We start from the raw sequence: 25448 nt of genomic DNA, 5'->3' as shown, positions 1-25448 counted from the left end.
ATCTACTTTCCTTTCTGGGAGTGCATGTACACATTTGGTGTCAGTGGTACAAACATTTCTCCTGATTCTGCAAACCTTGACGTTTTCCAACTAATGAAAGTAATGCATCTAGGCGGCCCTGCTACATCGTACCTGCGCCATGATCAAAGTGTACATGTTTGTTGATGTGCTGAGTATACATTCACTGTTGGTCTGGATTCACAAGAACACATGGTTGATAATCAGCTTCTCGACTGTTTTCATTTATTCCTGAAGAATTTAGCTTTTTGAGGCTTTGAGGCTTTTTGAGGCTTTGAGGCTTTTGTCCAACAGAAGCCACACACACACACATACACAGACAAACATGATGTTTATGAGGGAATGTCAGTGTATAGTGTGAGCAGTGAATGTCCACATGGCTGAGCACTGACTGTATGGATGTTTGCATAGATGGAACTCATGGACTCCACATACTATGTGCTGGCATTCAGTATTTGTATATAAAGTGCAGTATGCGTACAGTTGCAGATGCATGCATCAGTGTGTGAATGTGTGTGTGTGTGTGTGTGTGTGTGTGTGTGTGTGTGTGTGTGTGTGGTGTAGTGTATACACTGGATGCATGCCCTCCTTTTTGTTGTGTGTGGATGGAAATCAAAGGGACAGGGAGCGGAGCCTGAGGGCCTCGCTGCACTGAACCATCAGTTGGCAGGATGAGAAGCGACTGTATAATGAGACAAAGAGGAAGGGTGGGGGTGGGGGTAGGGGGGTAAGAGCAGGAATGAATGACGTGATGGAGGGAGGAGGAGGAAGAGGATGAAGCGACAAAAAAAAAAAGATGTGGGAATGAATCAGGCCAGAGGTCGACCTCATTTCAGGCTGCAAGCCAATTAAAAGCAGCACAGTGTCCTCTGGGTCATGTTCATACACAGCTTTGGTGTGAGTGTGGAGGTCAAAGTGGTGGACTGGCATTTGTCTTCAACATCTCCTGGTTTGGTGTCCAATCTCATACGTGTAGTCAACCCAAATCTGATTTGCAGCTTTTGATCAAACTACAAAGAATCAATTTTTGTGGAGTATTCCTTATTTTATGTGGTTTCAGATGCCTAAATATAACCATACATGATCAAAACTAAGGCTTGAAAGAGGCTAATAAACTCAGTAGATCTGCAGCGACAGCTCTTACATTGCACACAGTCATTTGATGTGTTGCTAATATAAAAAAAATCTTAGTGCAGCCTAAACATTTCAAGAAAATGAATCTTTAAAATTCTTAGTTGTATTATCTTCATAACCTCAGTTAACATGACAACTGTTATTTCTGTTCAACACTACAAGTGAGAACTTTCACATTGCTATTCACAGTGACTTAACCAATTGTTCATATTACTATTATAATTTAGTACAGCCTTAAAAACAGCGACAGCATAAGTACTGATATCTTTTATGTAAGTAAAAGTTCCAAGGTCACTCACAAAAAAAATGGTACAGATCTATCAATAGTAAATGTTCCACACACGCACGCACACACACACACACACACACACACACACACACACACACACGCACTATTTACATTTATATATTTTGCCAAAATGTTATCCCAACTTGTCGAATATCTTCACTTGGCCAGTGAACTTTCAGTTCTAAATGTTTTGTTTGTAAAATCTAAACTTGTTAAGTCATTTGTCAGAAAAATATAGTGGAGGAAAAATATTTCCTTCTGAACTGTAGCAGATGGGAAGTATAAACTAGAATAAATTATTACTGAAGCAGTCAGTTAATGTACAAGTAACTTAAAATAGTTCTTGAGTACAGTGCAACAGTAAATGTGCTCACTGAATTTCAACTTTAAGACTTTAAGATTTCCCCCCCCAAAAAACATCATTCATATTTCTCATTAGCTAAATAGAAGTTGTATTTTTCTGACAGACTTTGTGCAGTTATGTCACTGCTTGAAATTCCCAGGTTGCACACGGTAACCAACAACAGCTGACTAGGGCTGAGAGCAAAGCTGTGTGTGTGTGTGTGTGTGTGTGTGTGTGTACATGTGTGTGTTTGTGTGTGTGTGTGTGTGTGTGTGTGTGTGTGTGTGTGTGTGTGTGTGTGTGTGAGCATGTGTGTGTTTGACGGCTGCCACAGTTTCAGTCAGTCTCTCTTTGTGGAGCAGCCAAACATATAATTAATGTGAGGGGACTTGAGGACATCAGCTTCAACACTTGGTGGCTCCGAATTGTGTAACACTTTAAATGTTTCAGATTTTAGGGTTTAGAAACTATTTCGTTGGAATTTCAGAGGGACACACCGAAGATACATTTTCAAGCTTTTTTAAATAGAAAAAATATTGTACTGAGGCAAATAAAATTGACTTCCCCCCCTTTGTCTCACTCCTTTTTGTGCAAAGGTCTCTGCAGTATTAAATAAGTATAAAACCACAAACATGGGAAAACATTGTGGCACTGCCAGGTGAATTAAGCATTCCCCCAGCGCCTGGCTGCCGGGCCCGGCACCGCGGCTGCACTTCATTAGCTATCTCCACTCTACCTTTCTCTGACAAATTCAATAAATGTTCATCTGGTTCCAATTAGGCCCTCGTTAGCAATAATTGGCCTGGTATTTACTAACAGCATTACTCAACACTGGCTGGCGCGGGCTGGGCCGGCCTGATCTGAGCCAGGCTACACTCAGCCTTCTGGGTTTGTTAGTTACCTGCCAATCGTCTGTGCCCTGTAGAAACCTGCTATCTCCAAAAGGTCAACTTTCCACAGCTTGAAAACCCCCTGATTTTCCCTCATTTTCCTTACTGACTTTTTTAAACTTTCCCTAGTGCATTTCTTTTTTTGCCTTGGTGCTAATGCTCAAAGAACGCTTCTACTTAGTCCACTGACAAGAATGCCAATATTGCACGATTCCACTAAACCCACTGGCTCACTTCCAATGACATATCAATGCACAAATACTACAGTATGGTTAGTGTTGAGCAAATACTTGGTTAAGGTTTTGTGGAAAGACTGTGGTTCTGCTTAATAAAAGGGAGAACATTAATTGCAGGTTTTTCTGTGTGAAAGTCGGATGTGCTTCACGCCCAACCACTACCATGACACATTTACTCACCCTTTACTTAAAATTCTACTAAAGAACCCACAGATACAAAACATGTTGGTATGACATCTGGAGAGACGGGTATGACGTTACAAAAAGTCAAGAATATTTTAGGCATATGATGGGAATTTGTCTCACACTATTCCGTACAAGATGTTCAGTTTGGCATGGGACTCTTTTCGTGTGGTACCCCTACAAACCAAATAATGACTTGAATTAGCCTAATATGCTCTAATTAGGTCTAAGTCTAAGCATGTGTGAAGCATAAATTCTAAAGTGCGAGTTACCCCTAAAAAAAAAGCTTTTGTAGTGGGTCAGTTGTTATTTATTTAAAGCTGAAAAAGGTGCAGATGCCCTTTAGATCTACCTTTTGGGAACCTTATGGTGTCCCAGTTCATTTCAGCAACACTGAACAAAGACAAAACTAGAATCACTGCCTTGGCACACCAGTTGAGTTGCACTTAACAGTTTACATCCATGTCTGTGAAGAGATGGGTGCTTCACACACATCTTCCTCCCTGCAGCACTGAAGATCTCTACAATCAGCAAAGTTTCATGGTGGACACCAAAGATTACCAATTTAGTATCTGACCCAGTGTCTCCCCTTCTGTTCCTGACTCATGACATTGAGTAATGGACAGAAAAGTATTTTTGCATAATGTTACGTTACAGTTGACCCTTTTGACATTTTGAATGTAAAATGTCATCACTTCATCATTATGTCCTCTTAAATATTTGTTTGAAATCATGATTAGCATATGAATTCTTGATTTAAAAACCATGTTTTGTGAGGTCACAGTTACCCTGACCTTTGACCATCAAATCAGTTTATTATTAGCCCTGTTCCAAACCCTTCCCTATCACTGAAACAGTGCACTATATAGTGAGCCTGTTATTTTGTAGTAGTGTTCAAATTCTTGTTAATTTCATCCACTTTATAGTGCACTATAAAATACCCACAATGCACAGCAAATCTCAGAGTTCATGTGATGCCCCCTATATTTTACTCCCATATACCACAATGCAATGCGGTTGTATATTTCTGGAGGAGAGGAAAAAGCAGCAGTTGTGCTGGCAGCAGCTAAACAACAACAGGAACCATTTTACTCATGTAAACTCAAAAGTTTTTCTAGAAAGGGGTGCTAGCCAGTGGGTTGCGAGCTAACTACAGCTTGTTAACTAAATAGATCGAGGGCTATTACAGCTTGCGATCAGAACATAGGACCATAGTTGACAAAACCACACTTCCACATCATCGGAATTCATACAACATTGATATAACCTCCCCTCATTTGTCCTCCTAAGTGCTCAGTTTGTTTACATGATCCTGGGCGCACCCACCATGTCACACAAACATCCAGCGCATCTATTGATGCAATGATGTTCAGAAAATTCCCGCACATTGTCCAAAGCATCGTTCGGTTATTTCCTATATAATTCACTATTTTATACACACTACAGAGAGAATAGTGAGTGAGTGAGTGAGTAAACGGTTTTGAACACAGCTATTGAGTCCAAGTGAACGTTTGTCCCAAATTTAAAGCAACCCCCTCAATGCCTTCCTGAGATACTGTGTTCACAAGACTGAGACAGACACAGGTCACAGTGACCTTGACCTTCTGATCACAAAAATCCTATCAGTTCAATGTTGAGTCCACGTGAGCATTTGTGCAAAATTTAATAAAATTCCCTCAAGGCGTTCTAGAGATATTGCGTTCATGAGAATGGGACAGATAGAAGGACGGAGAACCCGAAAACATTATATAGCTCTGTTCACAGTTATCACTGGCGCAGAGGCATAGAAAAATATGTGCATGTCTCAGGAAACACAAACTATCAAACATGCATTCATTTGTCTTCTTCAAGGCTTGAGCCTCACTGTAGTGTTCTTTTACATGCAAATTCCAGTCAGTATAAATGAGCACAAACTGTAGTTGTTCAGGAATTATCCAATGCCCAAACACATTCTTTTACTGTACCAAACCATTAGCCCCAAACCGACATAATGTGCATACAACCCGTGCATTTTGTGTACCATCACACCACAGGAATAAAAGCTTGGTTTTGAATATTTTACCCTCAGTAAACATCACATGGTTTTAATCAGGTATTGGGAAAGAAGATGCAGAAATACTGTATATCACAGAAACGTAAGGGGAAGATCAGTGTTGTAAAGGCTAACATGTGTTGCAGATCTGGGGTTTTTGCAGGACACTGAAGCAGTCCAACTCCACTCAGCCTCACCCAGCGGGGGCGAAGGCAGCGGGGCATTTAGTGCAGAGTTTGATGGTTCATTTCTAATGTTTCATTGGCAAGTGAAAATATTTTCACAGGCTGGAGAGGGTACTCTGACCTGAGCTGTTAAAGGAAAGTGAACAACTCCACTAACAGAGATTACTGCCAGTTAACAGACTCACAGGGGATTCAACTTTAGAAAAACAAGTGGATTTGAATTGTAAAAGTTGTTTTTCCTTTTGAACCACACTACTCTGACTCAATCAGAAAACATCATGAAGTCAAATCATACCATGATGAGTTAGGAGGACAACAGGTATGCTAGGATCATAACAATGCCATGGCTGAAGATGCACTCTGTGAAATATTAGCCACTAATATGACACACTTGCTTGCTAAAGCATCATTCAGGCTTTGAAAAGCTGATTGAGCTCAACATCTGGCTTCCACACAACTATCCAGAAAAAGTCTGCCATCTTTGCTGTAACCTGTCACCACAGCAGGAGGCAAGAACAATGTGTTAGTCCATCCCAATTACCCACTCTGTCTATGGCTGTCAGCGCAAGCCCACTGGTTCCTACTTAAGATGTAAATCTTTAGAAACACCTCACAAATATATAGTTTTAAAGCTTCTATCAAACAAACAGTGCAGCAGCAGATTAATCCACGTTTGGTGTTCTAGTGAGTAATTTGTGGCAGCAGGACTTTGTATGTGGGATTGAGTCAAAATAAACTACAGTGTGTGTTCATGGTAATGAAGAAACATGTCACCCAGCAACATATCCTCATACAAGGGTTTGTATAATACTGCATCTTATAAATTAGGAAAAGAATGATGGTTGGGCATTGTCACGTTATAACAATGTAAAGTTACATACTTAATGTAAAGCTTTTTAGGTTAGGTTTAGGAGAAGAATATTGGTTGGGCGTTGACACATTAACAAACTTAATGTGAAGTTACGTACTTAGCCTGGCATGACAAAGTGATGACACGCCATAAATCAAGCCCACTTGATTTCACACAGGACATGAACATTGGTCTCCTGGAGGGAAGTCTAGCGTTAGTTTGACCACTCCACCACCCCAATCTGCCTCCTCCCAATGACTTTTGCTTTTTTATACTATTTCCTTCTCAACTCTATCTCCTGGAAATAATGTTTGTATGTAACTGCTTTTTTAATTGCATTCTTGCAACATAATCGTTGCCTGGATTATGCTTGGTGACAATGTTTCTTTATGGCAACAAAAACAGAATATTCCTCTATGGTAAAGGTTTTGTAAGGAGGTAGTGGTGGAGTTAGCGGGTGTACAAAGTGCTGGACCTTGACAACAAAACTTTGAGTTTGCATCCAGTTTTCTGTCTGAGGTTAGGTTTCAGAAACAAAAGCTCTGTGGTTAAGGTCAGGAAAAGATCCTGATTTGGGTACATTTTTGATAGGAAATGTAATAACAAAAGACTCCTCTCTTAGGTTTTGGCATCAAATAAACTTTCGTCAAGGTATGGGAAAGGCTGTAATTTTGGATAAATATTCATATAAAGGGTAATTAAAATAACAACGCTATAGTCACTTTGTGTGGATAGTGTATTCCAAGATTGCTTACTTTGCCAGAAACCACTGAAATATGTTGTCAGTGAACATTTTGCTGATACATTTGGAATCAATATTTTTTCAGCTTGCCACATACATGAAATAAGATGATTTCCTCACTATGTTATTGAAAAACATAATACACTCGGCATGTTTCCCTTAAAACATATTTGCTGTTTCAAATTAGTTAATTTCTAGGAGACAGGGCTGTCCTTAACCTTTTTTCAGTGCATTTGTCACATAATTGCAGCCTTCGCTTAAACACGGCCTATATATGAATTCTGGTGCAATACTTTTTGTAGGTATACACGAACAGTGCATGACAGCAACCTGCACCCAGTGCAACAATAGGTGAGTTTCTATTAAGCCTCAAATTGCACAAATTGAAACTGTGAGTATAAAATACACTTAATGGATACACATCAATTTTGAAAAAACTCTAATTTATTGCAAAAACGTTTTTACACTCGCACAAGGTGGAATTTTGAAAAAGCTTTATTTCATATAACTGCTATGGAAACACTTTTTTACTTTTTATAGGTCACATGATGCTATGGCTGTGTGCTTGTCAGTAGGAACTGGCTCCCTCATGATGCAGCAGGAGCTACAAGAGATGTTGTTGCATCACATAACTCTTTAAAAGTTGAGCCGATCATCAGAAAGTTTTGAATCCACAATTCCTCTGTGAAATCGTGGATTATCACCTCCCCGAAATCCCACTTATATGTGGCCGCTCCCACATATAAGTGGCTTGCCTTTCCATTGTCTCTCACATAAATCACCTACATGGCCTTGGATTGGAAATAATGACGGCTAGTGTGGCGGCTGCAATAAGAATAAGCGGCTGATGTTTTGAACATCCATCGCCATGCTTATTGGAATGTTATCGTGAGAGGAGAAGTCACATAATTTCACTCAAAGGAAACGCAGTCATCTCACAATTGCGTTTTATTGGTATTTCGAAAATATCGCCTAAGATTTGTGGAAATCTGTAATGAAAACCTGCCTATTGTGGCTCACTGATATGATTTTAGTTTTTGTGTGACAATGGTGCTTTTATGGTACAGGGAAAGAAAATGTATCAGAATTTGATATACACACACACAATACTTGTTAGTTACACATTCATTGTTTTCTTTGAAGCAACATGTGCCTGTGTGTTGGACAGGAAAAAACAAGGCTGCTGGAAATCTAATCAGACTTGAGAACATGTTGCATGGCCCTGCAGACTGATTATGTAAGAAAAGAAGTTGCTGAGTCGTGGTTGAACTTATAAATACTAATAAGAGTGTCAGTGACAGACAATATGAGATCAAATGGAAGAGCGTTAAAGAGAAACAGAGGCAGATACATGGAGGAGTTAAGAGACTGAAAAAGACAAGAGGAAAGATTTCAAATAGGAAAGAGAGTGGCTGATGAAAATCAGGAGTTTCACTTGCTGCTCCTGGTCTTCCTTTTCCTCCTATGCTAGCAATTATTCCATTTAAAGGCTCTCTCAATCACCGATAAGTCAGCGGGTTTTACCAAAAAGCACCTGTCCCCAAAGCCCAGCAGAAAAAAACACTCGATTTCAACACCCCGTTCTAATGCGCTGATTCCAGGAACCCTACATTGGAAATAAATGATGACACATGGGTGCGTATACCAGTTCCAAGTTAAGATTTCTTTTTTTTCAAACATAAATTTTTCCTCCCTTTTCTCTGGCAAAGGGGTGTGTTTTCTCTGGTATGTGAGGAGGGGAGGGAGGGCTGTCTGTTCTAAGGTCTGCACTGCACATGTCGCTCTTTCACAACCTTTTATAAGTTATCCCAACAGAGAAAAAGAGAAAGAGATTTAAAGGAGGGAGAGAAGACAGGGAATCTGCAGAATGTATCTGTGAGAGAAAAAGAGGAAAGAGAAAGAAGGGTGGAGAAGAGTAGATGAAGAGATGGCTTTGATTACACACAGATCTGGCCATTACCAGCCCGCAGAGAGACTCTATAAAAGAAATAACAAATGGAGACCATCAGTCAGTTCATCAGTAATAAGCTACAACAACCAGCCGGCTGATGGGAAACACACCTTCTAACAACCAGAGCAGAGACTCAAATGATACAAAAGGAACCTTGTATAAATCTAGATTCAATTTCCTCTCCTAATGAATAGGTGTGTTTGATAGAAATGCGTCACGGTCGCCAGTTCGGAGGATAACCGTCAAATCTTTCCAACTGGTCGGCTTTCCATGGATTTCACTCAGGCAGACGTGGTGAATCAACATTTGATTTTTATATGCTTTGTGTATCTTGGCCTTGGAAACATTGTGTACTCGTACACTCTGAGTTAAAAGCTCCGATTGTGTAACATTTAGGCCCACAAACTTGACTTTGATTAGATGGCGATCCTAATAAAAAGCTCTCACTGCAGGGGGAAGAACAAGCACAGGACATTTTTTAAAACCATGGCTGCAAGACAGCAAACACTGCTGAGTTATTAGACACACATACGGTACTCCATAAAGCTGGATATCTTAGTACTGGAGAACTGAAAGTTGTCATTGAACATATGCTTGGATTTCTAATCTTTATTTCTTAACATTTTCAAGTGATATTGCTGCTGCAGCTGTCACACAAAGATAACCAGATCATTTTCCATTTTCCCAAAGGCATAGCAACTACAAATCAGGGAGAATTTCCTCAGTTACTTCCACTGTCCACAATTTCTACTACTGGGGAATATAACTGAAAAAACGTAAACTGATAGTCTTTGGTGCTTGGGGATAGCTACCAATAGCTACCAAGTAGGGCTAAGTGATATGGCTTTAAAATAATATCGCAATATTTTAAGGCTATATCGCGATACACAATATACAATAAAGTTAAATGAAGTAGCTACTATCACATAAGAAATTTAAATAAACTACAGTTGTCTAATTGTCATTTCCTGCTGTCATTTTTTTTTTTATCATGTAAACCTGAATAATTTCTCTGTGCTTTTAAAGTTAATTTATTGATGTGATTTTTTTCTTTGAATGTGACTAATAGCAATTAATTTTAGACTTACTACCAGTATATACAAATGGACCAGATTTAAGTCCACATAAAGCTACTGTGGTTTGTTTGGAAGTGAAACAAAGGCTAATGTTTAAGAATTATTGCTATATAAAGCTATTAGATGTTGTAATGCAGCTTTACTGGTGACCTAATGTGCGTGCTGCAGCTGTGTGCTCAGAGTTTTACGATACAATGAATAATGAAAACAATCATTTTGCGTACATTCATCTTATCATGCTGTTTCTAGAAGAGTTGCTGAGAGAAATGTCTTTGTTTTTTTTTTAGTACAGCAACATTCCTGCACAAAATAGCAAAAAAGGAAAACAAAGGTGCTTAAAATCTTTAAAAAAAAAAAAAAAAAAATCATATTAGAATTCTATAGCATAATTTTGATCATATAATTATGACAATTTTTCAACAGTTTCTTGCAGGACATTTCATCCCAAGTTGCTCAGTGCTTTTTTCCCCTGTGTTTTGGAAAGAAAACCAAGTTGCTCAGGGTTCAAAGGTTTAAATTGTTGTAAAAGCCGTGAATGCAGCAAAAAAAAAGAAAAGTGATGTCGGCCTAGGTTTCAAAGGGTTAACAAGCTTTCATGAATGGCGCTTTGAGTCTCATGAGGTCATGTTAACATCACTGTAATGTTCTGTCTGGTCAGATGTACAGAGTGTATTTAGACTGTGGTTTTTAAAGCCTGGATATGCTGTGGGGGTAATTGTAGGATCTATTCTGCTACTAAGACTGATTCATAAAAAGACTTTTTTTCTTCTTCTTTGCCTATTTTCATAACTGCTTCCACATGATCTGAGGGCTCGGGGAAGCGGCGATATTGAGATAGAATATAAAAATAAATTCTGAATAACACACAGTTGAGCACTGGAAGATATTGTCAACAATATTAAGAAAACATATTTGAATGTGTGGATCATCAAAGGATTCAAACACACACACACAGATCGATGAATCAGACAAAACACAAATCATGTTGAGGCACAGCAGATGATTTGCTGCCATGTCAAGCCTCTTTCACATCGACATACGTGTTGAATAAGACACAAGCTTGTCAGAAATGAAACACAGATATCCAGTGTGTCAGGTGTTTCCAGCCGGAGCCTGACGTTAATAGTCGGAGTGGAGCTGTGTTACTGCTGGGAGTGTGTTGGGAGCAGATTACTGTACACTTTAACTGAACAATTATCATCCATGACCGACGCCGTGATCAAGTCAATATGTCTTCTCTGACCCGCTGGAGAGGAGCATGAATTTATTGCACACGCCTGGAATCAATTAACAAGTTCAACTAGGAACCTCTCAGTCAGTCTCTGTCCAGATGGTGGCGCTGGTGCAGTGCTCTGCAGCCTATCTGACCTCAGCAATCACATTCCTTGAAAAATCCCTCAATAGTCAACAGATGCTACAAGATGCTGATGACATCTTAATTAGGCTACATTATGCAAGTGAAGATGACTGTGGTTAAAATCCACCATTGTAGTCTTAATTGCTCCGACGATTAAAATGATCAGATGAATCTGTTCAAGGGGGACGAGAGCAAGTGTTTGCTGTTAGGTTGCCTTATCCATCACCTATGCACCTGCTCTGTACTGTGCTTGTACACTGTCACCTGCAAGGGTCAATTAAGTCCAGTACTCCACCACTACACAACTTTTTCTCTATTATTATTTAGGAATATGCATCATGTGAGCACAATGTAAAATGAAATAATTTAAGTCTTAAAACTAGATTTGATCTACAACATACTGTAGGGTCACAAGATAGTAATGCAGAATTTATCTTAGTTCATACTTTTATAGGTACATATTGTAGGGGAAACAGCTTATGTTTACAGATTAGGGCTTATGATCACTGACATGTATGTTCAGATAGAACCGGTCAGTCAGACACAAAAATGAATAATTGAAACAATCATTTTGGGTACATTTATTCTTATCATGCTGTTTCTAGCAGAGTAGCTGCATCCTCATGCTAGTCAGATTTGTGTTCAATATAGCATAGGAAATAAAAGATTTCTCATGCTTGTTCTGGCTCTTGGGGGCCTAAATTGACAGACAGGAGCAGCTCAAACTCTGAGTGTAGTGTGTGAGGTTCTGCAACTCTGTGTTTGGCATTCCTATGTACAGCTCTGTCAAATACCTAAATACCTTTCTGTCATAATACAGTATATGGCTATCATCTGTTATGTCATAGGTGCTTCATGTGACATTACAGTAACACAAAGTTATGAGAAATAAATCTCTGGTGATGAGGATGATGAGGCATTCACGGTTTATATTACTGAGCAGGAAAAGTCGAACAAGATCAGAGCACTGTTACTGAACTATAATGCAGGGAAGATCTTTGTATCTCCAGTTCAAGTGATCTTTACCTTTACAAAGGTGAAACCTCTTCTCTATGCTCCTCTATGAACAGAGGAGGACCGAAAAAACTTTTCGGTTTTTATGACATTTTGAAGGTTTTGCAGGGAATTATAGGCTGTGATATGTAACTCAATAACAGCTGATTTCATTGTTTTGCAACAATGATGTGCTCTCAGTGCTGTGATGTGATGTATGACACAAGGACAAGAGTGTTAGGTTGTGTGTGTCAGTGCTCAGTCACATATTGGAAGATTCTAGAGCAAATGTGATTAAGAAAGGTAATTGTCATGCCCAACCAGGAACTGGCCATTGAGAACATTTCTCTCTTTTTGTGTGTGTGTGTGTGTGTGTGTGTGTGTGCAGGGGCAGATCTGCTGGTTGGCTGATCTGAAAGCTGAGCTGCTGTGTATCGATCTGCAGTCTGTCTGAGTGCTGCTGTGGTGAAAACTGACTCCTGTGCTGTCAGCACGTCCATTAACATTCATCAGCTCATCCACCGGATGCACTGCAAAAAAATACACTCCGCATCATTACGCCACATTAACCCCATGATCTGCTTCCCACTCATTGCATTAAAGAAAATGATGGGATCCATTCATACATTTACTTCCTTCAAAGTCACAGTTCTTTTCCCATAGTTTGCATTAATTCTCAAATATTCTCTCCTCTCTTGCCTTGATTAGAATAGTGCCTTAGGTTGTTTCTTGTTGTTAGTCATGATAGTCAAAACAAACATCATCTTGAATAGCCTTATTAAAGGTAAGAAGTAGCAATAAGGATGCTGCAGGGAATGCCGTGAGTGCCCTGAGCACTGACTCACACAACCAAACACTCTTGTCCTTGTGTCATACATCACATGACAGCACTGAGAGCACATCATTGTTCCAAAACAGCAGTAATTAAGTCACATATCACCTCCCATAATTCACTGCAAAATTTCATTTCAAACATTTCAAAATGTTGTGATAGTTTTGCCGATCCAAAGGTTTTACCTTTTGTGAAGGTAAAAATCACCTAAACTGGAGATACAACTGGAGTTCAGTTACAGTGCTCCAATCCTGTCCATGTCCTGCTCAATGATATAACTTGTAACTGTAATTTCACATGAATCATCTATGACATAACAGATAATAGTCATATACTGTTTTATGTCATTAAGGTATTTAGGTATTTGACAGAGCTGTACACAAGAATGCCAAACACAGAGTTGCAGAACCTCACACACTACACTCAAGAGTTTGAGCTGCTCCTGTTTAGCTGTCAATTTAGGCCCCCAAGAGCCAGAACAAGCATAAGCATAATTTCCTATGCTATATTGAACACAAAATCATTCCATCAGGAAACAATTTTTTTTTTTTTTTATTATTCATGATTTGTTGTACTTTGGGTGAAGCCAAAGACAAATTTACACTGAGCTCAACACATAAATTTGATTAAAAAATAATAAATTTAATGTTTTATTGTATTTAATGCATAATAAAATGATGCAGGTATTAAAGCTAGATATAGACTCATCTAGTCCATGCACCTGTTTCTTTTGTCATTGATCAGCTCAAAAAAAAGCAACACTCAGATTTAACTGCAGATAGATTTTTTGCAGTGTAAGATGGTAAGGGCGCAGACAGACATCCTCACATCAATATCTATTCTTAGTGGGAGATTTGAGAGAACCAAAGAGGAGGAAATTTGTATCATACTTCAGTATCAGAGGACTGTTTGGGTATGGACGGTGTTTCCTGGAATAAAGAGAACAGACTGAAAATATCTGCTCTTACAAAGCCGAACAGCTTCTGTTTCCTGTTCTTTTCTCCTTTACTACAACACATCCAAAGCCTCTTTCTTGCTCAGAGATGTTATTTTAATGAAAGAGACCGAAACTCATTCAGTTTCCATTCTTTGTCCTTGACTCCTCCTCCCCGAGCCTGTTGTCTGTTTTATTTCCTGCTCCATTCTCTCACTAAAAGCCACGTGGCCAAATCAAAAACTCATATGACGCCTCATCAACACTGCCCTAATAAAGTCTGTGGTTCCAAAAACTCCCAAATATTTGATTCCGCCATCTCTTTGCAGACTCTCTTCTATCCCTTCATCTTCATCAGTATTTATTTATATAGTGTGTGTCGTATAGCACAGTTCCCTAGGTGATGGCTACATGCTCAACTATATATACTATATATATTTATTATAATTTATTAAAATGATATTTCCCATCATTCCAACTTCTCCAATCGATTCCAACAATGTTAAAAAAATGTTGTTGTTTTTTTTTTAACTTTTAAAACACCATAATACATGCAGATATGTTCCACCTATGAAAGCAGCAAAGTTAACTTTCAGTTGGGTTTTATTGTTTTTTCCCTTGGCGATGTTCTTCTTTACTTTGGTAGAGCATTTTAAGCCATGTATGAATTTACTAAAAGCAGATTGATCCTGTTATTTTTTAAGGCCTAAATGAGTGCCCTGCTGGATTGTGTTTAAGCCCAGTGAGAATATGCAGTAGGGGAGCAAGCTGAGGTTGGGTTATGATTACTATTTTCGCTTGCTGAGCAATATACTTTTTCTTCCATGCGTATTTTTGCTGGAAAACACACCTTGCAGTGTTGCGTAAAGTCTGCCTTAAATGCTCTAACAACCCCACCTAAGCAAATGGAAGCCACTTGGAAACACACAGCAGTGCGATGACCAAATCAAATGTTCAAATCAATTTCAAAGCAAATGATGAGCAACACTATTGGCTTGGACAGTTCACTCCCAAATCAGTGTCGGAGATATAGGCCGTAGAGATGATTGCTTTCTCTCCAATATAATGAACTAGATAGCACTCAGATTGTGGTGCTCAAAGCATAAAAAGAAAAAACAAAACAAGAAAAACCAAAAACAGGAGCATAAGCCTCTCAACCAAGAGTAGATGCACACTTCCTTCTGCACAGTGATACAACTGGTAGGTTTAGTATGGTAGAAACAAAATAGTTCCTACATGAAGCTGCTCAGAACAAAGACTGTGTATTATATATATATATATATATATATATATATATATATATATATATATATATATATATATATATATATTTACTCCAACCACGTAACAGGATGTAAGATGTCACGTGACAACAAAACAAGGAAAAATTTACCTGCGTTTATATGCCAGCACACCTGTGGAGGATCACAACACCCTGATGAAGACCGCTGTGCTGAAGAGTGACAGCGTTTTTTTCCTACCTTTCTATTCTTTCCTACTTCTTTTTCTCTCCGATACAACAGTGCGTGTGACTGCATCTAAAGACCACTCCACCAAGTTAAGGTAAGCTGGTTCTTTTTGGCTCCATGTTTTTAAGCATTTAACCCACCCCAGAGCAACACACACTAAGCATGCCAGTCCATTCACTTTTTTATTTATTTATTTGGCTCTTTGAGCACCACATGCCAAGTGCCATTTGGTCCATTAAATTTGAGAGAAGGCAGACATCTCTATGGCCGATATCTCCAACACTCTGCAACTCACACCAAAATGATTTAGACTGATACACAGCACTACAACAACTGCCTTGAAGACCAACACCTTAACAACCTCCTGGCACAAACAATTGTCCCAAAAGCCATAGAGACTGCTGGTAAACCAATCAGCAAGTATTGCTAATATCCTCTGCATACAACACACTTATAACAGCCTATCAAGTATTTAGCATCAATCTGACAAAGACAAAATATCAGACATTAACACGGGAGACTGCTACTAGTTACAAGTCTCAAACTGCCAGTCAACATGCAGGGTTCTCAGTCATGGGAAACCTGGAAGTCATGAAACCTCAAAATCACATCCAGACCTAGAAAACTCATGGAAATGCTAAAACCATTTAAAGTCTTGGATAAGCTATGGATTTTTGTTGTATGCAGTAAAATTAATTGTTATAATAATCTTCAGTAGACAAACAACAACTGTCGCTGCTGATGTAACGTACTAAGCGTCAATGTATGATGTTTTGTTTACGATCACGTAAGCAAACATGACAGCTTTTTTGTTTTGTTTTGTTTTGAAGGCCGATGCATTGACTTTGCCCGCAGTTTTAAGTATTTGAAAGGAACAGGAATTGGAAATAAAAAGGTAGCTATATAATTTTCATATAATATTTAACATTTGGAGTAAAGTATACTATATAGCTGTTTTTGAGTTATATGTTGTGAATTGTCATTAAAATTTTATTTTTGGTCCTTGACAAGCCATGTTAAAGCTTTCAAATTTTGTACATGAAAACATGTGAGAACCCCGAACATTGGTTTGACCAATGTTCAAAACTTTAAGAAAGTAGTTATTTTGTAAACATGACAACAAAGCTCCCCTTATCTTAACAACTAAGCTGGCCACCAATGTCATAAGCATTGAGATTTCTTTGAATTTAGGTTGTGACGTTGGGTGCCCAAAATTTAATGTCAGGACGTCAAATACCAAAGTCAATATGATGTAGAGTACTAATAATAGATAATGTTGTCAGCATTCTATGTCATTTTGACGTTGATCCCAAACCCCAAACCCAACCCTAATGACAATTAGTGGTAAGAGAACAAAACCCAACGTCGGCATAATTTCAGAATGTTAACATCCACACAATGTGAAATTTTAACACCGTTAGACATTTAAAATATTGTCAAAATAGTTTTAATTCAAACCAAAATGTAAACGTGTCTGAAATGTCTGACATAAGAGCCCAAAGTCTTTCTGACTACATATTGATGTTCGGTGGCAGCTGGGAATAACTTATTTAACCAATGCCTTCATCTTTCCCTAAACATCCAGTTGATAGGGACTTCAGATCAGAATATGGTTTTATGTATCTTCCATCTTTCTTTCTTTGTATTGTTTAATTTGGATTAAAAACACAAAGTGGCAGCAAATGTGCACGAAAACCACTAAATGCTTCCTGGAACATGCACTGAGCAAAAACCACACTTAAAATTTCTTCAGAAATTTGATAGTAATGAATATTATTGTAACAAACTGGTTGAGAAAAAAGGAGACCTTAAACTGGATGATATGTTGATGAGTTACACAATTTTCAATATGAGGTAGAGAGTACATATTCAGCATCATCTGTCTTTATCCTGTGTTGCTGCTCCTGTGGTTTAAGTGTGTGGAGATATGAGCTACATAAAGCACTGAATTGAAGCCAACAGCTTGAGGGCTGAACACACACACGCACACATCCACAGTATTCTGACCTATTTTCAAATGCCACAACAAAAACTAGGGGAGCACAAGAAGCGAGGAGGAGATAAAAGACAATGGAGATAAAGGGAATTAAAAGAAATGTGCCACTTTAATCACATGCTCGCTTCTCCAGGCCTGCTGTCAGCTGCAGGATCCGGTGTTCTCTCTGCATTTTGGTCTCTGTACAATACTGAAAATGCTCCATTACTGCCACTCTGGTAATGGTAATCCAACTCTGACAGACCTTTCATAGCGTATGTGGCTTTTTTAGAAGTGAACACTGAGACCGAGGGCAAAATAACAGATTAACAGCCCTAATTTGTCCTGAGGTTTTAATGGCCAAAATTATACGCAATCCTCCCCCTTCTTCTATCAATCTAAGTGTCTCTGTGGTCGGTTTGAATTCACATTTATGTGCAGCCATGTGCTTTCAATTTCTCCTGCGGACTAATAAAGGCCATTTGAGAAAGGGGCATTTTGATTGGGTGATTTTTCTTTCTTTCTTTTTTTTTACGAAAACCTCAGGCCTGCAGAACGTGGATGTTTGACAGTTACAAACGCAAGTCTGGCAGGTTCATGTTTCTTCCAACCAGCCTGCCGGAGGATTGATTCTTTAAACTGCACAAATGTGGAGAGAGGACAAACTGTACGCACGCACACGGACACACACAGCACACACACACACACACACACACACACACACACACACACGCACGCACACACGCACACACTCACACGCACACACACACACAGTCATAACCTGGATTCAATAATGCAGACTGCTCTATTAAGATGAGAGGACTAACATACGCTACCACTGTCAGGAAAACTTAATGTAAAACTACGGAGGCAGAGGAAGGTCAACAAACGTTAATCTGCTCCATCAGAATGTGGAACATTTGCAGACAAGAGCCTGACTGTTATGTCTCAGCTCGATATTGAAAATCAGTTGTTTCCGTTTGTTATAGTCTGAGAGTCTGAATTCTAAATACTGCGGCCGCGCTGATGGAAATCAGATAAATTACATTGTGAACTCTGGCCAGAAAATCTCACAGCGTAGGTTTAATATTGTTTCTTGCCAGTTCACTCCGTTTCTGAATTTTAAGCACAGTCACAGCGAACACAATTTTTTATGTTTTAGAAGTAGGGGTCTGCCAATATTGGTTTTTCAGGGCTGATACTAAAACCGATTATTAGTACTTAGTGACACTAATAAGCGATATTTGGAACTGATATGCATTCACAAAAAAATAATAATATTTTTGTCAAAATTTAGAATTTGAAATATAACAAACTCCAACATAAAACTTTGTTTAAATGCATTTAGGAAATGTTTCATCAAAACTAAAATGTTCAATTTTTTAACATTAAAAAAAATTAAGTTTCGTGAACATTTAAATTAAAAAATCAGTGAATAAAAATAGCTACCTGAGGTTTTACAAAGTAAAAGTTCCTCCCATGCTGACACTTTATTTGCACGTATTGCAGACTGCTTTCCCTGGTGTTGGTTGAGTGTAAAATGTACACTTCTTTATTAATTAATTTTACTAGGGATCATTTAAATAAAACCACGAAACAGATAATCAGCAAAATGCCAAATATAGAAACATCAGCCCCGATTATTGGCCAGGCTGATAATCTGTCTACCCCTATTTAGAAGCTCTATTTGTCACTGGATTAGTTTTACCACCAGAATTCATGTGCCTCATCTGTGTTTCGAGACACACATCTCAAGGGAAAAAGGTTTAGCTATGATTGACATAACATCCTTCTCACATTTAAACAAGAACATCCAATAAGAAGCTGCAAGCATCTTCTGAATTAGCACTAAAATGCTATCAAAACTCAAATTAACATTTTCCACTGCAGCTTCTACAATGCTGAATGTAAAAGAGTGATAACAGGTGCCAAAGTTCCATGGAGTCCTTGTAAAGTGTAATTTGTGCTTTACAGGTTAAGGGCTTGGAACATTTGCTGGAGTAAGACCGACTCTGCAATGGGAGATTATGAGATTCATAAATATCATTGTCTGCTTTGCAAATAATTCTGAGTCTTCCACAATGCAGTGCATGTCATCATCTGCTCTTGTTAATTCATAAAGAAAAGGTGGCAAAAAAATAAATAGTTGCGACAGTGGAAGTTCCTAACAATAAAGTCAAATCAAAAACAATAACGATGAGATTTCTCCCTAATATACTAACAGGAGCGCTCTAAGCAGCAGTGTTGCTGCAGAGGCTAGACTGTGGCGGAAGATATATAGTATTTCAAAAATACTATTGATATGCTTCAAGCCCATTTCCCACAGCACAAAAAACCCACTAATGTCTAGGTTTTTCTTATATGTAATAAGAAAGGTTATAGTCTGCTTTTACACCCACATCAAATGACTGCAGTAGTAATGGTTATTATTTGGCTCCGGCTTCAAACCACAGTGATGGAAACATAACATTTAAAACCACCATACTGGTACATTCTTTCAAAAATAAGAGAAAATGGTAAATAAGCAACTTTGTAAAAAACAATTTTCCACAAATTGCAAGAAATTAGTAATTTTAGATTTTTTTAAAAGTGAAAATGTCTAGGGAAATACCATGCTCATAATTATCATAACTATGTATTTAAACTATGTATTTAAAATCATGTTAACACATATTTTAAGCACTTTTTTGTTATGTGTTTTTTTAAGGTAATTTTCTTGTACTTTTTACTAATTTCTTGCCAATTTTTGAGTTATTTCTTCTTTTGTTGTTCATCCGCCCTCTTCTGACATTTTTCAAAGAAATCAAGTCAACTTGCCTAGGTTTCAAAGGGTTAATAACTTTAGCTTCTCCTACAACAACTCAAAATATGTTTGGTTAAAAAAAGTTATTGAAATTGTAGTCTTGCTCATATCTCTTCAGACCACAAGTGACAGCATTGACAGTGAGATGTGACTCTGCTTTGTAAGACAGTCACAGTGCTTGAGAGATGCTAGCTTGTGAGCTAATGAGCTGTTTTCAGTCGCTCAGTACAAGACTCCTCTCACTGGGTGTGTGTGTGCTGTTATTACAGACTTTTAAATGAATCTGCCACCGAGCAAAGAGGAAAAAACTTCAACATCAAAGCTCAGACATGATTTCCAATGTCTATGAGGTTACAAAAACAGGTTTCAAGCCTCTGCACTGTTGAGGCAGTGAAAAACATGGACATGAGTTTCTGTATCAAAGGCAGGGAAATCACATTCAAACATCTAAAGATGCTCCAATATTCTTTGGAAAACTGAGCAGGGTAAATTCAAAGAACAATTTGTTCTAAATGGTGTGAAACATGTAAAAACACTGCTCTGCTGTTTTTTAAAGGATCTTTGCAGGTTTGCAACACATCGGCTGTAATTCCAACACACAACATCAGCATTCTCAGCCCATTTCCCCTCAGCCCTCCACACAAAGCTGCTGTTTAGGTTGTCTCCCAGTCTGCCGTCTGTGCTGTATGTCTGCATATATAGCATGACTCATCCTTTCATCCCTCAGTGGTATAGTCAGGGGGAAACTTCAAAGGAAAGCTGCCTGCACACTAAATTGTAGCCTCCAACCAACAGCGAGAAGTTCAGCCTTCTGCCTCTGCTCGTATAGCTGCGGGGGAAATCTCTCTTCATTCTGAGAATACAAAGCTTTATCGTTCAAGCTGTTTACCAGCTCAAGATGCATTTTACCCACCTAAAGGAGTTATACATGACATTCAGAACATTAATATAGCAGCAAACAACTTTCTGCTATCCCGAGCAGAAACGGAAATGAAACAAAATGTATCAAATCTGTGTGTTGTGATCCTAGCTTCTCTGTTCTCTGCCATGGTTGGTCTGGCCATTCGCACATGTTTGTGCATGGAAGTCCAAGTGTGTACATCCCTCTGGCATTACTGTTTTTTCTCCAAGCAAGCCCGAAAAATGCTTAGAAAAAAACCCCTACATCCCACTGGCTAGCTAATCGCCATCTCACAGCTTTGACGCAGAAGCATAATGTCCACCAGGTTACACTGTTAGCTCTGCCAGCACTGTTGCTATTGTTAGCACTTTTCATGCAGTTTGCAATGTTAGCTCATAGTTGCTGGGTCAGCCACCTCCATGTTGAAAGCTATATGTAGGCAGTCATGGCCTAGACAGGTCAATTTATGGTTCATGCATCCATGTGGGTCCACTTTGGTCTGGGTGATGTAATGTCGTTATCTGCACACATCTGCAAAGGTCACCATGGATGCCTATGTGGACGTCAGCATGCAGCCTATTTTTGAGATTGTGCAGAAAATCACTCCCATTAGCGTCCCACGAATGACATTACATCCTTAACGTGAAGTTAAATTAAAGTTATCAGATGTTAGGTTTAGGCAATTAAAGTTACAGTGGTTAGGTTTTGGGAAAATAAACATGGTGAGGATGCACCTTAAAAGAACTCAAAGTTTACATAGTTCAACACCTTACTCCTAGAGAATTTCCTGAGGAAATGTCCGGACTTGGGGGAAATCAGGTTTTGTGACACCTTTAGCACCCCAACTTGCTTTCCCACAGATCACTCGGAAACCCTGATTACAGCCTTCAAGAATGTGTGCACAAATTACTGACTACTGAGTTTATGAGAACAGCCTAATTATAGATATGCTCTCAATGTGACATTCAGCTCCTTTAAAGCTGGTATCCACATTGATTTTTAACAGACAAATGATCTACATTGTGACATATCACACGCTGGAGTCATTCTCCACATTTAAACAGACTCAACTTCTCTTGTTGAAAAAGCCAGTAAAGTCCTTTCATGCATAAAAAATGTACAATATCAGCACAGTTACATATGGCATACTGTATCGGCTGATTTACATTAACAGCAGGTTTCCACATGTGGGAGAGAATCATTTTTCTTCAGCGGTTCTGCCATCTTTACTGTAGTCCAAAAATTATCTGATATATCTCTATGCTGCAGAAGGTAAGATGGAAAGTTATTAATTTCATCTTTACGTACACAGTGTAGAACATCCATCCTAAGACAACAACTAAAACTCTAGTCCTAATTTATGAGTCTGACCTTTTTTTGACTAACATGTCAGAAAATTATGATTCAGAGGTCATAATACACCACACCCAAGACCTTAATTATCTCCCCTATTTATTATCTCTGGGGTGGCAAGTCTTACACTTTATCAAAACACTAAGCTATAACACGAACGTTTTGGCATATAACTCCTTAAAATGAAGCTTGAAGGCTACATGCATGTAGATGTCATGGTGAGTATGGTGTTTTTTCCCACCTCAGGAGAGGGAGATTTACATTATAACCACATAAAACTAGCCAGAGATATAGATCACTCAGTATGTTTACATGCACAGCTAAGTGGAGCTACGGTTATAGATAATTTAGGACATTTAACTGGACTCAGTTCACAAGCACGGGGGAGAATCAATTTATTGATGGAGGTATGCCTGATTCCATCACAGTAGGTGGCGATATGCCCCCGTTCAGCTAGTTGCTATTGGACCTTCTTCCGGTTGACATACTATGTCACATACCAGACAAGTTAGCAAGCGGCAAGCTGGTTGCAGGTCAAACGGTGACAACATGGATAACTTTTTGGCGCTGTACATTTTATACGTGGTTTATGCTTTATTTTACACTTTTACTTTGTTTTATTTCCTTTCATTCTCCTTCTTTTGTTTTTCCAACCTTTCTTCTATAAATTTATGCTGTTTGACTTCAAGGTCAAAGCCCGGTGAAACAACTATGAATCATGCCCAGAACGCCTCAGCCAGTTCAAGTTAGGTTGAGGCGTATACATGAAAGAGGAAAATGATCTGATCGTGTTAGTCCAACTTTGAGAAATTCGACTTTGTACGGTTTCAGTCAAACTAACATATTGCACACATATTTTAAAAGTCCAGTTTTAGTCGGACTAAGAAAATAATACATTTTTTTAACATCATGTAAAAGTACTGAGTGTCCATCTTGCAGAGAAAGGCAGCCGCCACTCTGCAGCAGTACAACAGGTCCTTATTTGGTTAGAAGGAACCCAGCAAACCCTTCAGGACGTGCGCATGTAGTTTATAGATCGAGCCAAAGTTTGCACAGGAGGAGTCAAAGTGGAGTAAAATGAGGTGTGATGCAAAGCCTTTAAAACGTTTCCCCTCGATTCTATAAATTACCACCTGTTTAAAAAGTCAAAGTGGCGAAAAAATACAGTCTAGTTTTTCTTCTGCTGCTGCTTTCTGTGTCTTGGAATCAATCAGACAGTTTGTCCTACAGTAACAAGCGGATCTGATCTCATCCTGCTGGAGTTTCATATTTCCTATCATTTGACCTTTTCCCCAATACAAGCAAAACTCTCCACATTAATTCAGCATTACTCCAAACAGCACCTCCTCCCTCTGTAGCTCTGTCCTTCACTAAAAGGGGGACAGGGTAATTGCAGCAAGCACCTCCAGAGTTATATCAGACCCATAATGCAACTGGCAAAGCTCCCAGAATCCATTACTCTGGCTCAGAACCAGAGGGAAAGTACGCCTCTCATCTTCAATGTTCAGAACTGAGCAGGCAGGATTTAGCTGTGCGGCTTTTCGTGCAGAATGCTTGATCCAACTTCTGAAAATACGTCTGCATATGTGGGTTTCATTTATGCATTCATATATCTCCTTTAACGTTTGATTTGGTCTTTGTGTGAGACATTAGCTGTGGTTATGAATACCTGCTGCCAACCATACACACAACAATATGGATACTTTTGAAATAGCTGTTTGGTCGTCAAAAAGATGTTATGGTATACATGTTTTCAATTTCAAATTATGGTTAAGTTTGCTTCCAAACTAAGACAATAGAACAGCAAAAAAAGCTTAAATTTCCTCTTTTTCTGGTGTTTTAAGGCTAAAGGCTGTTAGGAAATAACTTAATGGTCCTATCAGAGCCATAATGCAGAGCAATCTGATGAACAGCGGGGTAAATCTGTCCAATAACACAACACAGATGCTGTAGTTGACATCTCTGTCTGTGTCTGTTGTCAGATGGCTGTAATGTGATCATAGGTCATAAATGCCATCAAGGGAAGCTGTGTTCAAGTCACAATTTACTAGAGTGGTTAAATAATTGAAACACAGAAATATGTCAGTGACAGTATATGTCAGACACGATTCTGAAAGGTTGACGTATAAATGAATCCATTTGAACAAACATTTTGGAAAAGCTCAGTTTTAAAGGTCCAGTGTGTCAGATTTAGGGGGATTTAGTGGCATCTAGTGGTGAGAATTGCATATTGCAACCAGCTAGAATTTCTCCTGGTTAGAATTATCAGGATCCAAATTATCCACAAAGGTCTCCTCCTCTACAAACCAAACAGACCAGATGATTAAAATGGGTAAAAACACTGAATAAAGCAGTTTTATGTTACAAATCAGTGATTTCCCAATGCATCTGGCACATTGTAGATGTCCAGTATGTGCTAATTTGTGTTAACCTTATTTCTGATTCAAACATTCAGGAGGTTTTTAGAATGAGCCATCTGGCATCTAGAGCCAGAATTTGGTTTGTCTGTTTTGGGCTACTGTGGAAACATCGCATAGCAACATGGTGGCCTTTGTGGACCTGAACCTGCCTCCTCCTCCTATAGTTCACACCCTGTAGTTATAAATGGTTCCTTCTAAGGTTACGAAAAAACTACAATTATTATTTTCAGGTTATTATACACCAAAGAAAACATTCTTATTATATTATATTCCATTTCTGCCAAAATGTGCCCATAAATCCTTTACACTGGATCTTAAATTGTTTTTCAGCAATTTTAAAAGTCATGTATTCAATTCGCAATGGAAAAGTGTTTTGCACTATCCAGTTAGGGCTATTAGGGCTATGTTTGAGTAAGATGGCAAATGAATTAAAATGACAATTTGTCCAGTGTGGGTGGAGGGACAACATAAAGTCCTGAGTC

At 38.7% G+C, this 25448-nt stretch overlaps 1 protein-coding gene across 1 annotated transcript in view; it reads right to left on the bottom strand.

Annotated features, from left to right (window-relative positions):
• The window catches only part of LOC121962789 (myomegalin-like), a 73127-nt gene that overhangs the window by 37821 nt on the left and 9858 nt on the right, over positions 1 to 25448 (bottom strand). The gene's annotated exons all lie outside the window — the stretch shown is intronic.

The sequence above is a fragment of the Plectropomus leopardus genome, chromosome 3 (genome assembly GCF_008729295.1).
Source record: "Plectropomus leopardus isolate mb chromosome 3, YSFRI_Pleo_2.0, whole genome shotgun sequence".
NCBI lineage: Eukaryota > Metazoa > Chordata > Actinopteri > Perciformes > Serranidae > Plectropomus > Plectropomus leopardus.
Note: the sequence above shows the minus strand (reverse complement) of the source record. Positions and strands in the feature narration are given on the sequence as shown.